At 43.1% G+C, this 13,178-nt stretch overlaps 1 non-coding gene and 1 pseudogene across 1 annotated transcript; one reads left to right on the top strand and one right to left on the bottom strand.

Moving 5' to 3' along the window:
* Nucleotides 1-1,502: 1,502 nt before the first annotated feature.
* Nucleotides 1,503-2,132, bottom strand: LOC103286049 (PRELI domain-containing protein 1, mitochondrial-like; annotated as a pseudogene).
* A 6,894-nt stretch (nucleotides 2,133-9,026) lies between these two features.
* LOC114233500 (U6 spliceosomal RNA) lies at nucleotides 9,027-9,133 on the top strand. Its single transcript, XR_003619645.2, has one exon. It is a non-coding gene; the product is annotated as a U6 spliceosomal RNA (small nuclear RNA).
* The last annotated feature ends 4,045 nt before the right edge of the window (nucleotides 9,134-13,178 follow it).

The raw sequence follows: 13,178 nt of genomic DNA, 5'->3' as shown, positions 1-13,178 counted from the left end.
TCCTGCCTTGATATATTTTCCTTCTAGCAGTCTTTTAAATTTCTTAAAGGCATGGAAGAGGCCAATACTTCCAAATAGATATAAAATTAAATAGGCCTCAGGTAGATTGTCCCAAAATTGGATGGGGATATTTTATTGCTCTGTTCCCAACACTATTCAGGGGAAAGAGACTCTGAATGTGGCAGACACTTGTCCCTATTACATGTATCAGAGATAGTTCATTGGGCTTTTTTTTAGCTCTTGAATGAAATGACCTCAAGGTTATTCATTCCCTTTGCCCTAGGACTCTGATCAGAAGCAATCTTGTGATTACTAAATTGGTTTTCTAGGCAACTTGATCCAAAGTAAGGGATACCTTGGAGGATGGACAACAACATTCCAGACCCTGAAAAAGTATAGACTTATATTCATCAAATTGGCATTTTTTAAAAGAAAGAAAAAGAATGGTTTCTCATATGCATACTACCCCCCCCTTTTTTTTTCTTTCTGGCTTGCATTTCAACTATGTACCTTTTTTAGTACTGTTTTCAAATATTTCAGTTTTATTAAAATTCACATAGTTACTGGACAATTATTTACATAAAGTAGAATATCTATATCTATCTATCTATCTATCTATTTCTTATATGTAAATGTATAAAAATGAAAATTCCTGTTATGCTATAAATTAATCTGTATCTCTATTCTGATACTGTATTTATTCTCTGTCTTTCTTCCTGTTATAATAGAAGAATCATTTTCAGCCCCTCTCTTTATACTCCTTTTGCCCATTCTCTATTTTTAAAAAAATATGTTTTTATTGATTTGAGAGAGAGAGGGAAAGAGAGAACATTTATGTGAGAGAGAAGCATTGATCAGTTGCCTCCCTTACACACCTAACTGGGGATTGAAGCCGAAACCTTCAAACAGGTAACCTTTCGGTGCCCAAGTGAGCCACACCAGCCAGGGCCTCTCTTGTCGTGTGAAGGGCTCCCCTCTTCATTTATCTCCTTTCTCCCACAATTCTTTCTTCCTTCTCATTGAACATTCCCATTTGCATACATGCATGCTCTAGCATCTCCAGTTTTGGTAAAAACTCTCCCTTGACCATGTCCACCTCCGACTAGTACTTCTTTTCATCAACACAGCAAAACTTTTTTTTTAATTCAACAAATATTTATTGAGTGTCCATTACGAGCTAGATATTGTTCCAGATACTTGGGACACAGCAGAGAACAAAACAAAGGTCCCTGCCCTCATGGAGCTTACAGTCTAGTGTTTATGACCACTTTTTCTGCATGCTGTCCGTGACCCTGGGCAAATCTCTCCTCAGCTATGCAATGCAGGAAGAAGCAGGCCTGGCCCAGACATGGGTAATAAGTCTGATGCACAGTAGATGCCAAACAGATACCACCTCCAACCCACTACCCAGAGAGTAGATCAGGCTGGAAGTTGACCCGGGGGGAGGACAGAGGGGGTGCAGCAGGTGGGGTGGGGTGCTGCCGCACCAGGGTCTGGGCTGGCTACACAAACTGCTGCTGCTGCTTGGTGGCTGCCTGGCTGGCAAGGTCCTTGGCCTTCTCTGTAGCTGCTAGTGCCGTCTCCTCTGCCCTCACCTTGGCTTCCTTGGCTGACTCAACAAGGGTTTTGGAAGGGGCCTCGCCTTGCAGCTTGGCCAAGATGTATTCAAAACCCTTCATGGACTTGGTCACGTCGCTTTTGAACCCGGCGAGACCAAATTCCTGGACAGCTCTGGAGACCCAAGCTTCCCGGTGGATTTGGGTCCAGCGGCTGTTATCAGAGTTCACACAGTAAACACATCGATCCTCCACCACCATCAGCCGGGCGTGGTTGATGTTCCAGGGGAAGGTGGTCATGGTCCGGTTCTGTGGGTCCACAATAGAATCCTCCAGGATGTGCACCGAGTGAGCAGCATTGGCAGGAAATAGTCGCCCGGCCCCGCGGGGCGTCCTGTTGGTCTTGGTCAGGAGTCTCCGGGACAGGAGCTTCTGGTCAGGGGTCACCTCCCGGTGCACTGTCTTTCTTCCGTCAAGACATGTGTGCTAAGGGATTCGGGTACGCTGCCAGGAGACAGCGAACACTTGGTCCCAGGAACTCCGGGGCCCGCTGTGGCCCAGGAAATACTTCACCATTGTCCGGGCCGAGCGGGGTCAGCACCCGAGCAGCATCAGGGGTGCAGAGCCCGGGGGGCCACACGGAGGCCAGGCCAGGGCTCGGCGCCCGCATTCCGGGCACCAGCTCAGTCACCGCCCCACTGCACCCCAACAGCAGCCGCCACCATGAGGAGTTGTTGGGGCGCCCGCCACTTCCAGCGCAGCACAGCAAAACTTTTTGGAGAAGTTGTTTATACTGGCTGTCGCCACTTCCTTCCCTTACAATGGCTCCATTCCGGCCTCCTTCCCGGAAGCTATCCCTCTACTGAAACAGCTTTAGTCAAGATCATCAGTGACCGACATGTTGCTGAATTTTATTGCTTTCTCATCTTCCTCAGCCTCTTTTAAAATTGAACACAGTTGACCAGTCTCTCTTTCTCTCCCCGCCCCCCCCCCCCCCTCTCTCTCTGCTGGCAGCGGTCCTCACCCTGAAGGGGCTCAACTCGTATTGACGGTTTTGTTATTGTCAAGATTACAAAGACAGAGGACAGCCAGGCACATTGAAGTTATGAGTAGTAATGGTATCACACCTCATCTGCAATAGCAAGGCTGTCTTCTTAGGGAAGGAATTTTAAAGACATTGTCCAGCCAAGGCCCACACCTGGCCCTCCTCTTAATCTCAGCCAGATTGCAAGGCAGGTATGAAACAGGTATGCTTATAGTTCAAAAACCAAGATACAGAATTTTGGTAGTGCTGATTCTTGAAGTAGTTTTTCTTTTTTTTCTCTAGGAGGCAACTGAAGAATGTTTCTCTCTCTCCCATCAATGTTTCTCTCTCTCTCTCTCTTTCTCCTTCCTCTTCACAAGTCTCTTTTTAAAATGCTTTCTTTTCTTGGCTTCCATGATACCATTCGCTCAGTCTCCTTTCCTGACTCCTCCGCCTTTATTCAACCTGTAAATGTTGGGTGGACCTGAGGTTAAGTTCTAGACTTGCACCGTACATGAATGGCTATTGAGCACTTGAAATGTGCTTAGTCTGAAATGAGATATGCTGTAAGCATAAAATACACTCTGAATCTCAAAGACTTAGTTTTAAAAAAAGGATATAAGCCCTGGCTAGTGTGGCTTAATTGGTTGGGCATTGTCCTATGCACCAAAAGGTTGTTGGTTCAATTCCTGGCCAGGGCACATGTTCAGGTTGCAGGCTCGATCCCTGGTAGAGGTCATGTAGGAGACAGCCAACCGATGTTTCTCTCTCTCTTTCCCTCTTCCTTTCTCTCTCTTTCAAAATCAATAAAAATATATTTTAAAAAGAAGAGAAAATATCTCATTAAAATTTTCATATGATTATATTTTGAAATAATATTTGGATATATTGTGTTATTAAAATTCATTCCATCTGTTTCTTTTTATCTTTTTTTAAATTTTTTAATTGATTTCAGAGAAGAAGGAAGCGGGAGAGAGAGATAGAAACATTAGTGATGAGAGAGAATCATTGATCAGCTGCCTCCTGCATGCCCGACATTGGGGATTGAGCCTGTTACCTGGGCATGTGCCCTGACCAAGAATCGAACTGTGACCTCCTGGTTCATAGGTCAATGCTAAACCACTGAACCATGCCAGCTAAGCCTCTTTTTACCTTTTTGTTGTGGCTACTAGAAAATTCAAAATTATATATGTGGCTCACATATATTTCTATTGGACAGTGCTGTTCTAGATCCTCTTCCTTATCAACTTTCTCTTTTAATCATCTTATCTAGTTTCATAGTTTTAAATATCATCTATATGTTGACTCCCAAATTTAGACCTCTAACTCTGACCTCTCCTTTGAAGTCTACACTTACATCTCCAGCTGGTACTTAAATTTCCATTTAAATGTCTAACAGGTATCTCAGTATTAGCATGTCAAAAATGAAATTTCCTATAACCCTTAGCCTCATTATGTTACTTACTAAGTTTTTCATTTCAGTGAATGGGTTAATCATCTGTCCAGTTGCCCAAATAAAAAATTGAGTCATCGTTGATCACTCTACTTCCTTTACCCACATGATCCAATCTTGGTTGGTTAGTTCCATCTTCAAATTATACCTTAAATTCTACCTATTCTTCTTCCTCTCCAGTGACACTACCTCAGTCTAAACCACTGTCACCTCCTGACCAGACTACTATAACAACTTCCTAACTGCTCTCTTTGCTTCCGCTTTTGTACCAGGAGAGGGTGGGGATGGGGAGGAAGGGTGGCAGGGGGCAGCGGGGGGGGGGGGGGGGGGGGAAGGGGAAGGGAGAGAAACACATGGATAGATTGGTTGCCTCCTGCACCCACCCCTTCAGGGGCTAGGGATGGAACCTTCAACTAAGGTATGTGCCCTTGATAGGGAATTGAACCTTCAGTGCCAGGGTGGATGCTCTAACCACTGAGCACCACCGGCTAAGGCTGATCTCTTTTAAATATAAACCAGACCTTAATCATTCTTCTACTTAAACCCTCCAGTGACTTCCCATTGTACTTGGAATACAATCCAAACTTGCCATAGCTTGCAAGGCTCAGCATAAATCTGATCTTTACTTATCTCCCTAATCCCATTCCATGCCAATCTTTCCCCTTGTTATAACAATCTCCAGCTTCACTGGCCTTTTTTTTCATACTTTGATGTCTAGTTTGATATTGCCTCAGGCCCTCTCTTGGAATTCTTTTCTCTGCCTCAGCTGTTCCGCTCCCAGATTTATGTGGCTAACTCCTCTTCATCCTTCAGACCTCAGCTCAAATATTGCCTCCTTACAGAGACCATCCTGGCCAGTGTCATTCTGTCCTAGTCACTTTCAATCTAATCATACACATGCTTTCTTCCTTCTTCTCACTGAAATGTTTTATGTATTCATTTCCTTTTTTGTGTCTGTCTGCCCTTAAGAGTGTAAGCTGTTCAAGACGGGGGCCTCATGTGTCTTATTTACTCTTGCATTCTCAGCATCTGGTATAAAAAGCTTGGTCCAGAGTAGGCACTAAAAATAGTTTAGAGTGACAAACTGCAAAATAAATATTAATCAAATGGATTCTTTAAAAGAAAGAACGAATAAAACTATTTTTGGAATAAATAACTTCATTTTGGAATGTCTTAGAAACTAAGGCATTGAGGACCTAGTATTTGCAGAGCTCTTGTGTTTTCTGCTCTCACAATTGGGAGAGCTGAGAGGACAGTCAGACACTGAGTCTGAGAGGCAAATGGGAGAGATGATATTAACGGAAAAGTATTGGGGGTGAGTGGGAGGTCCAGGGCAGGCAAATCTAGTAATAGCTCCTGACTCTTAATTTTGCCTAGATTTTAGCTCTAGCAGGAACCATGACTATTATTTCTTTAGCATCTGTGTCAGTATGCATAGTAGGTTTTCAAGAAATTCTTTTTGGTAGAATGAATAAATAAATTTATCAATTGTAAAAACAAATGCAGGAAAAGGAAAGTCTTAAAAATTTTTGACCGTGGCTGATATTGTAAGTGTCTAGGAAGCAAATGAAAAAGAACGCACGTAAACTAGAAATTATGAGATAGAAACAAGATTGAATTGGATACACAAAGTGAGAAGAGAGAGGAGAGAGAGGAGGGTTTAGTAATAAGAGAATAATTTCTTCTTCTCGTCCTGCTTCACGCCCCCAGAGTTGAATCAACCTCAAAGTTCCTGTTGACCTCAGGAGAGAATTCCAAATACACAAATCAGGAAAACAGAGGGAGGAAAAATCTTTAAATGTTAGACACCAAAAAATCCAGCTTGAGGGTATCTTATTTTTTTCTCAATCCAAATCAGATATGCTATGACATGTAAAAGAAAACTGATGATGGCGTGAAGCATGAGTGTGCTATCTGATTGTGACACTCAGGACAGATCTGTCTATGTCCAGATTGTACTTCTGCTGCGGTCTATTTTCGGGAGCTTTTGGATTTGTATCTAAAAGTGATATCTGGAAAAGAGATAACAATTTGTGCTCACATAGCACTTTTCATCCAAAGGTCTCAAAGCCCTTTACAAAGAAATAAGTATTATTATCCCAGATGGAACAACTCAGACAGAGGGGCTGCTGCCCTTTTCAGCAAATCGGGGAGTGGAAGCTCTTGGACTCCTGACATAGCTGTAGGCCGTAAATTATTGAATCAGGCCCTCTCTTAATTGGGAGCAGGGACTACCAGTGATGTGACTTTTCTTTGTTTAATCTAAAGTAGGACATCAGGTTCTACTCTTAAGAATTTTAGCATGTGTTCGAAACCTATGAAAATGGGTAGTTTTAAAACTGCTGAATTTGGGGTAAAGTATGGCTACTGAAACTAAGAAAATTGGTTATTCTAGTCAGACTAATAATAGCTAAGATGTGCCAAGCATTATTCTAAGTGGGCTATATATAATATTTTATTTAAGGCTCATAACAATTTTAATAAAGTAGGAACTATGATCACTTTACTCATTTTATTCAGTTGAGCAAACCAACACAGAAAGTGAAGTAATTAGGCCAAATATCACTTACGCAAGTGGCAGAACTGGAATTCAGAGGTAGGCAGTTTGAGTCCACTGCCCACACTCAGCCAGTTACTCTGTGCCAGGTACTGAGGAGCATTTTACATGAATTATCTCACTGAATCCTCACAAAACCCCTAAGAGGTAAAACTATTACCCAGTTGTCTTGGAGAAGGAAGCTAAAGCTTACAAAGGTGAAGTGACTTGCCCCAGCCCACGTGCCAGTAGGGGTAGAGCCAGGATTTTAAAATGTAGGCAAAAGAGCACTAGTGCTGTGTGACCCTGAGCAAATCAAAAATCTCTGTGGTCTCTATGTCTTCCTCTGTGAAAGGAGGGCATCAGGCCACAGTGATGCTAAAGTCCTTCCCAGTGCTAATATTCTCAGATTCTCAATATCTGTTTTCTACTTAGTTCCTTGCTTGAAAAACCCTTGGAGGAAAAGAAATTAACCACACAGAACCCGAGAGTGACTCTGGAAGCCAAATTTAGAAAACAGACCTCAAAAGGAGAAAAAAATAAGTTTGCAAAATGTCTTTCTTCAGAAAATGAGACTGTCCTGCAAAGTGTTTGGCTTGATTTGTGAGACTCTTTGACCACAGAAAGGCCTTACACATCTCCCTAAGGAGCCAGTTCTCCTGGATGTAGTCAGTCATGTAACCGGGTTCAGTGGCCATTTCTGGCCACTGAATTGGCTGAAGCTGGAGGAAGTCCATCTTGTGTGGGAGGGATCTGGGAGAAGAAGCCAAGCTTTTTATGTGGGTGTTCTATCTTGAATTCAGAATGTCTATACCATTCTGTCTACTTCTGTTTTTGTTCTCAGTGATTATTACATAGTGACACAGCCCACTGCTACCATGAACCACTTTTTTCACAAACTTGTGGGGAACCATAGTGGGTAGTGAACAGGTCTGGCTTCCATTTCTATGTGTGGTTCTGTTCAAAAGTGTGAGCTTGATCCAAAGGAAACAAAATCATTATCTCGAAGAGATTTCTATACTCCCATGTTCATCACAATGTTATTCACAATAGTCAAGGTATGGAAAGAACTTAAGTATCCATCAATAGATGAATGGGTAATAATGGATGTGAGATACACACACACACACACACACACACACACACACACACACACACACATTTCTCCAGGTGGAGAAAGACAAATACTGCATGGTATCATTATATGTGGAACCTAAAAAAATGTCATAGAAACAGAGACTAGATTGGTGGTTACCAGGATTTTGGGAGAGGGAGAAGGGGGAGAATTTGTTAAAAGGATACAAATTTTCAGTTACAAAATGATTAAGCTCTTAAGATCTAAAGTATAACATAGTGACTATAGTTGATAATGATCCTATATAATAAAAGCCTAATATGCTAAGTGTCCAGTTGTCCAGTCATCCGTTCAACCAATCAAAGCATAATATGCTAATGATATGCTAAGGCTGTTCAACCGCTCACTATGATGTGCACTGACCACCAGGGGGCAGATGCTCCGACCAGTAGGTTAGCTTGCTGCTGGGGTCCGGCCGATTGGGCCTGAGCAAGACGGGCTGGACACTCCCTAGAGCCCTCCCACAGTCCTTCCCCAGCTGGACAACCTCCCGAGTCCCTCCCTGATGCACGAAATTCATGCACTCAGTGGGGGTCCCTCTGCCTGGCCTGCACTCTCTGGCAATCCGGGACCCCTCAGGGGATGTCAGAGAGCCAGTTTTGGTCTGATGGTGGAACAACTGGTCGCTATGATGCGCACTGACCACCAGGGGGCAGATGCTTAATGCAGGAACTGCCCCCTGATGGTCAGTGCACTCCCACTGGGGGAGCACCACTCAGTCAGAAGTGGGGCTCAGGGCGGTAGTGGTGGGAGCCTCTCCCGCCTCTATGCCAGCACTAAGGATGTCTAACTGCCGGCTTAGGCCCGCTCCCTGAGCAGGCCTAAGCCATCAGTTGGACATCTCCCAGACTGCTGTGAGAGGGTACAGGCCAAGCTGAGGGACAACCCCCACCCCCACCCCCTTCCCACAGGGGTCACTTAGGCTCAGCCGATCCGCAGCTATGATGCACACTGACCACCAGGGGGCAGATGCTCAATGCACAGGCATGGAAACATGGAACAGACTGATGAATCTCAGAGGGAATGGGGGAGAGGGAGGGCGGGAAGAGATTAACCAAAGATCTTACATGCATACTAGAGGTCCCTCAGCCTGGCCTGTGCCCTCTTGCAATCCGGGACCCCTCAGGGGATGTTGGAGAGCCGGTTTCAGACCAATCCCCACAGGCCAGGCTGAGGGACCCCACCCGTGCATGAATCCTTGTGCACTGGGCCTCTAGTATTATATAATTGAAATTTGCTAAGGGAGTAGAACTTAAGTGTTCACACACACACACACACTCACACAAAGGTAAATATATGAGGTGATAGGTGTGTTAATTAACATGCTCACTTCTGCAGCACATATACTAAAACTGGAACAATATAGAGAAAATTAGCATTGCCCCTGCACGAGGATGACAGGCAAATTTGTGAAGTGTTCCATATTTTGTGCAATGTCCCAGAGGGCATCCTCGAACTCTTTGATTAGCTCAGAAGAAAGATGAGTCACAGCACAATGTGCGGCACTCAGTAGCAAAATCATGACTTTTCACCATAAAAATATTCATGTAAGGCAATCTGTGAAATGAAAAAAAAAGCTGAGTTGCACCTAGGTTATTTGTGCTAATGTGTTAACTTGCATTTCCTTCATAAACCTTAGACATTCTGAAATAGACTTATTTAAAAATAAATTATAATTTTGTCAATCAAACCTTAATAAGGCTAAACTAATTAAAATGAATAAATAATAGAGAGATAAACCTCAAAAGTGGGAGCTTGAGTTTGTGATAAATCATTAGTTTTGTGTTCTTTGGAAAGTCATTTAAATTCTCTGAGTGTCTCAATTTTCCTCACCTTTTTGTAAAATGGTGCTTATACCACTTGCTCTCAAGAGCTGCAAATTTCAAATAGTCTGACGTTGGTGGAAGTAGTTTGGAGAGATTAGAGACCTCTCAGATGACAATGAAAGAGAGGCTGAGAGATGCCTCTCATTCAGAGACTTGCTGGTGCACAAAGTAAGCATTTCAACAATGGGCAAGCCTAAATGGGAATCCCAATTCTGTCATTCGGGCAAGTTATTAAACTTCCAGAAGTCTCTTCAATTTGTGAAGTGCAATGTCATTGAGTAATGGAAATACAGACACAATAGGCCACTAATATATGGTAGTTATTACTATTTTTATTATCAATTATTGAATTTATGATCAAGAGTTAGCAGGTTTAGAATATCAAGCTTTATTTTCTAAGACATGCATATTAATTCACTTTTCTCCTCAGGAAAAAGTCAATATACAATTAGGCTGTCCTAGGAAACCAAATACCCTTCTCGTTTATACTAAATGACGGAGGCTAATTCTGGAAGCTTGTCCTCATACCCATCACACCTTGAGGAAAACTGGACAGGCACCCTTCTTCCCTTTAGAAGTCTCTGCCTAAGTCCCACCTTCTGTGGCTACAGGAAAAGTGGTAGATTTGGGATTTCAAAAGTAACTTTTGCATGCTAAAGAAGATAAAATTATAGTGAAATAATTCCCAACCCTTTTAAGCGTTAGAATCTTATTTTTTTAACATATGCTTTTTATTGATTTCAGAGAGGAAGGTAGAGGGAGAGAGAGATAGAAGCATCAATGATAAGAGAGAATCATTGATTGGCTGCTTCCTGCACGCCCCCTATTGGAGATCGAGCCTGCAACCTGGGCATGTGCCCTTGACCTGAATCAAACCTGGGACCCTTCAGTTCACAGGCCAACACTCTATCCACTGAGCCAAACTTGCTAGGGCAGAATCTTTTTTTAAGGTAAGAAAAATTTTAAGGAATCCCTTGAAAATAGTTTTACTTTTAAAAGTAGCTTTTCCCCTCTTTCTTTTAAGTAGCTTATGATTGAGAAAATACATGATAAAAATTAAGCAACAGTAAATTTAGAGGACCCCCTTTTTAAAATTTTTTCCTTTAAAAGTTTTTTTGACTAGGTAGTATATAAACTTGATACAAATTCACAAGTTACAAAAGGGAGTACCATGAAAAGTATCCTTCTTGTACCCCATTCCTCAGTCACGCAGTACCCTTTCCAGAGCCAACTATTGTTTCAATTACTGCTGTCTTTTCAAAGGTAATCTATGCTCTGTAAATATTTATATATTTTTAAAAAGACAAAAATGGTAGCATATCTTGACACTCTTCTTCACCTTGATTCAGTCTTCTTCATACTAGACAGTGTCTTGTTATACTTTAAAATGGAAAAAAAAAGAGAGAGAATGATTTTTGTTTTGTTTTGTTTGTTTGTTTTTGGTAAATCATCACCCGAAGATATTTTTTTCATTGCCTATTTTAGAGAGAGTGGGAGGGGAAGAGAGAGAGAGAGAGAGAGAGAGAGAGAGAGAGAGAGAGAGAGAGAGAGAAACATCAATGTGAGAGAGACACATCGATTGGTATGGGACCTTGATTGGGAATCAAACCTTCAGTGAGCAGGCTGATGCTCAAAATCTGACAGGGCAAAAATATGTTGTTGTTTTTAAAATCCCCACCCCAAGGATATTTTTCTTTCTTTTTTTTTTTTTTAAAGGGATGGTTAGGGATGGAAGGCAGTGTCAGAGGTTTAAGAGAGCAGGAGCTTTTGCCCTGTGGTTCCTGCTGTCGCTGCTGCTTATGGAAAGTGTGTGTGTGCATATGTATGTGTTCTTTTATGTATATACTAGGGGCCCGGTGCATGAAATTTGTGCACTGGGGAGGGGTCCCTCAGCCCAGCCTGTCCCCCTCACATACTGGGAGCCCTCAGGGGATGTCCTACTGATGGCTTAGGCCCTCTCCCCATTGGGAGCAGGCCTAAGCCATAGTCTGGCCTCCCTTTGTGGGAGGCAACCAGGCTGATCAGGGGAAGGTGCCAGCCCCATCATCCCGCTGCTGCAGCCACTGCCAGTCACTGCAGCCACCAAGGTGTTTTCATCAACACGACTCCAGTCCTTCACCATGAAAAAATGACAACTTTCTTTAAGCATTTTCAAGATGTGTCTTTCATAAGATATGACATTTCTTTATTTTTCTTTTTATCCTCACCTGAGGATATGTTTCCATTGATTTTTTCCCCTTCCCTCCAATCCCAGGCTCGGCCCCTGCCCAAGCCTAAAGCCTCCACCCCAGGCTTTAGGCTTGGGAAGGGGTTCCCACCCCCCACCCCGTCCCCCTCCCTGCACCTTTGATCGGAAGCTCGGCCCCTTCCCAAATCTAAAGCTTCTGCCCCAGGCTTTAGGCTTGGGAAGGGGTTCCCCCACCAGCACCTCTGATTGCAGGCTCGGCCCCTTCCCAAGCCTAAAGCTGCAGATGGCCGGCTGGGAGTGACCTGGGTGCCGAGGAGGTTCCCGGGACCCAGGTATATATGCAAATTAACCGCCATCTTTGTTGGGTTAATTTGCATACTCACTCTGATTAGCTGTGGGTGTAGCGGAGGTACGGTCAATTTACATGTTTCTCTATCATTAGGTAAGATATATATTTTTATGGATTTTTCTTTTACAGAGAGGAAGGGAGAGGGATAGAGACTTTGAAACATCGATGAGAGAGAAACATCGATCAGCTGCCTCCTGCACATCCCAAGGTACATGCCCTTGACCGGAATCGAACCTGGGACCCTTCAGTCTGCAGGCCAATGCTCTATCCTCTGAGCCAAACCGGTTAAGGCCTAAGGATATTTTTCTATTGTTTTAGAGAGAGTAGAAGGGAGGAGGGGGGAGAGAGAGAGAAAGAGAGAGAGAAACATCGATGTGAGACACATTGATCTGTTGCCTCCTGCACATGCCCAGCCTGGGGCTGGGTATTGATCCTGCAACCCAGGTATGTGCCCTTGCCTGGGTATTGAACCTGTGACCTTTTGGTGTGAGGGGGCTAATGCTCTAACCACTTAACCACTTTGGCCAAGGCAAGAATATATATGTATTTTTATTCCTCCCAGTGGTATCTACTATTGAAAAGTTGCATTGTACTTTTTTTACAAATAATTTTTTAAATTGATTTTAGAGAAAGGGATGGGGAGAGAGAGAGAGAGAGAGAGAGAGAGAGAGAGAGAGAGACAGAGAGGTGTTTTGTTTCCACTTATTTATGCATTCATTGGTCGATTCTTGTAGGGGCCCTGACAGGGGATCGAACCCACAACTGTGGCGTATTGGGCTGACACTCTAACCAACTGAGCTACCCAGACAGGGCTGCATTACATTTTTAAACATACAGATAGTCCTAGTATGCAATAACTACACACCACTTAGATTCTCAGCTCTTAGACTAAAAATCACTGGTATAAGTAAATTATCAATAATATTCAACCTTAATTTTGGTCCTTATTCTGCACCAGGCATTGTTCTAAGCACTTTACACTTATCTCACATAATTTACATCCTTCAAATCCTTTTCCTCTCAATTTAAATGTTATCTCCTCATAGTAGCCTTCCCTTATCCAAGTAGACCTACCCTCTCCCCTTTTCATTATTCCCTATCATTTCATCCT

Source organism: Eptesicus fuscus, chromosome 6 (genome assembly GCF_027574615.1).
Source record: "Eptesicus fuscus isolate TK198812 chromosome 6, DD_ASM_mEF_20220401, whole genome shotgun sequence".
NCBI classification, from domain to species: domain Eukaryota; kingdom Metazoa; phylum Chordata; class Mammalia; order Chiroptera; family Vespertilionidae; genus Eptesicus; species Eptesicus fuscus.
This window is presented reverse-complemented; position numbering and strand designations above follow the sequence as displayed.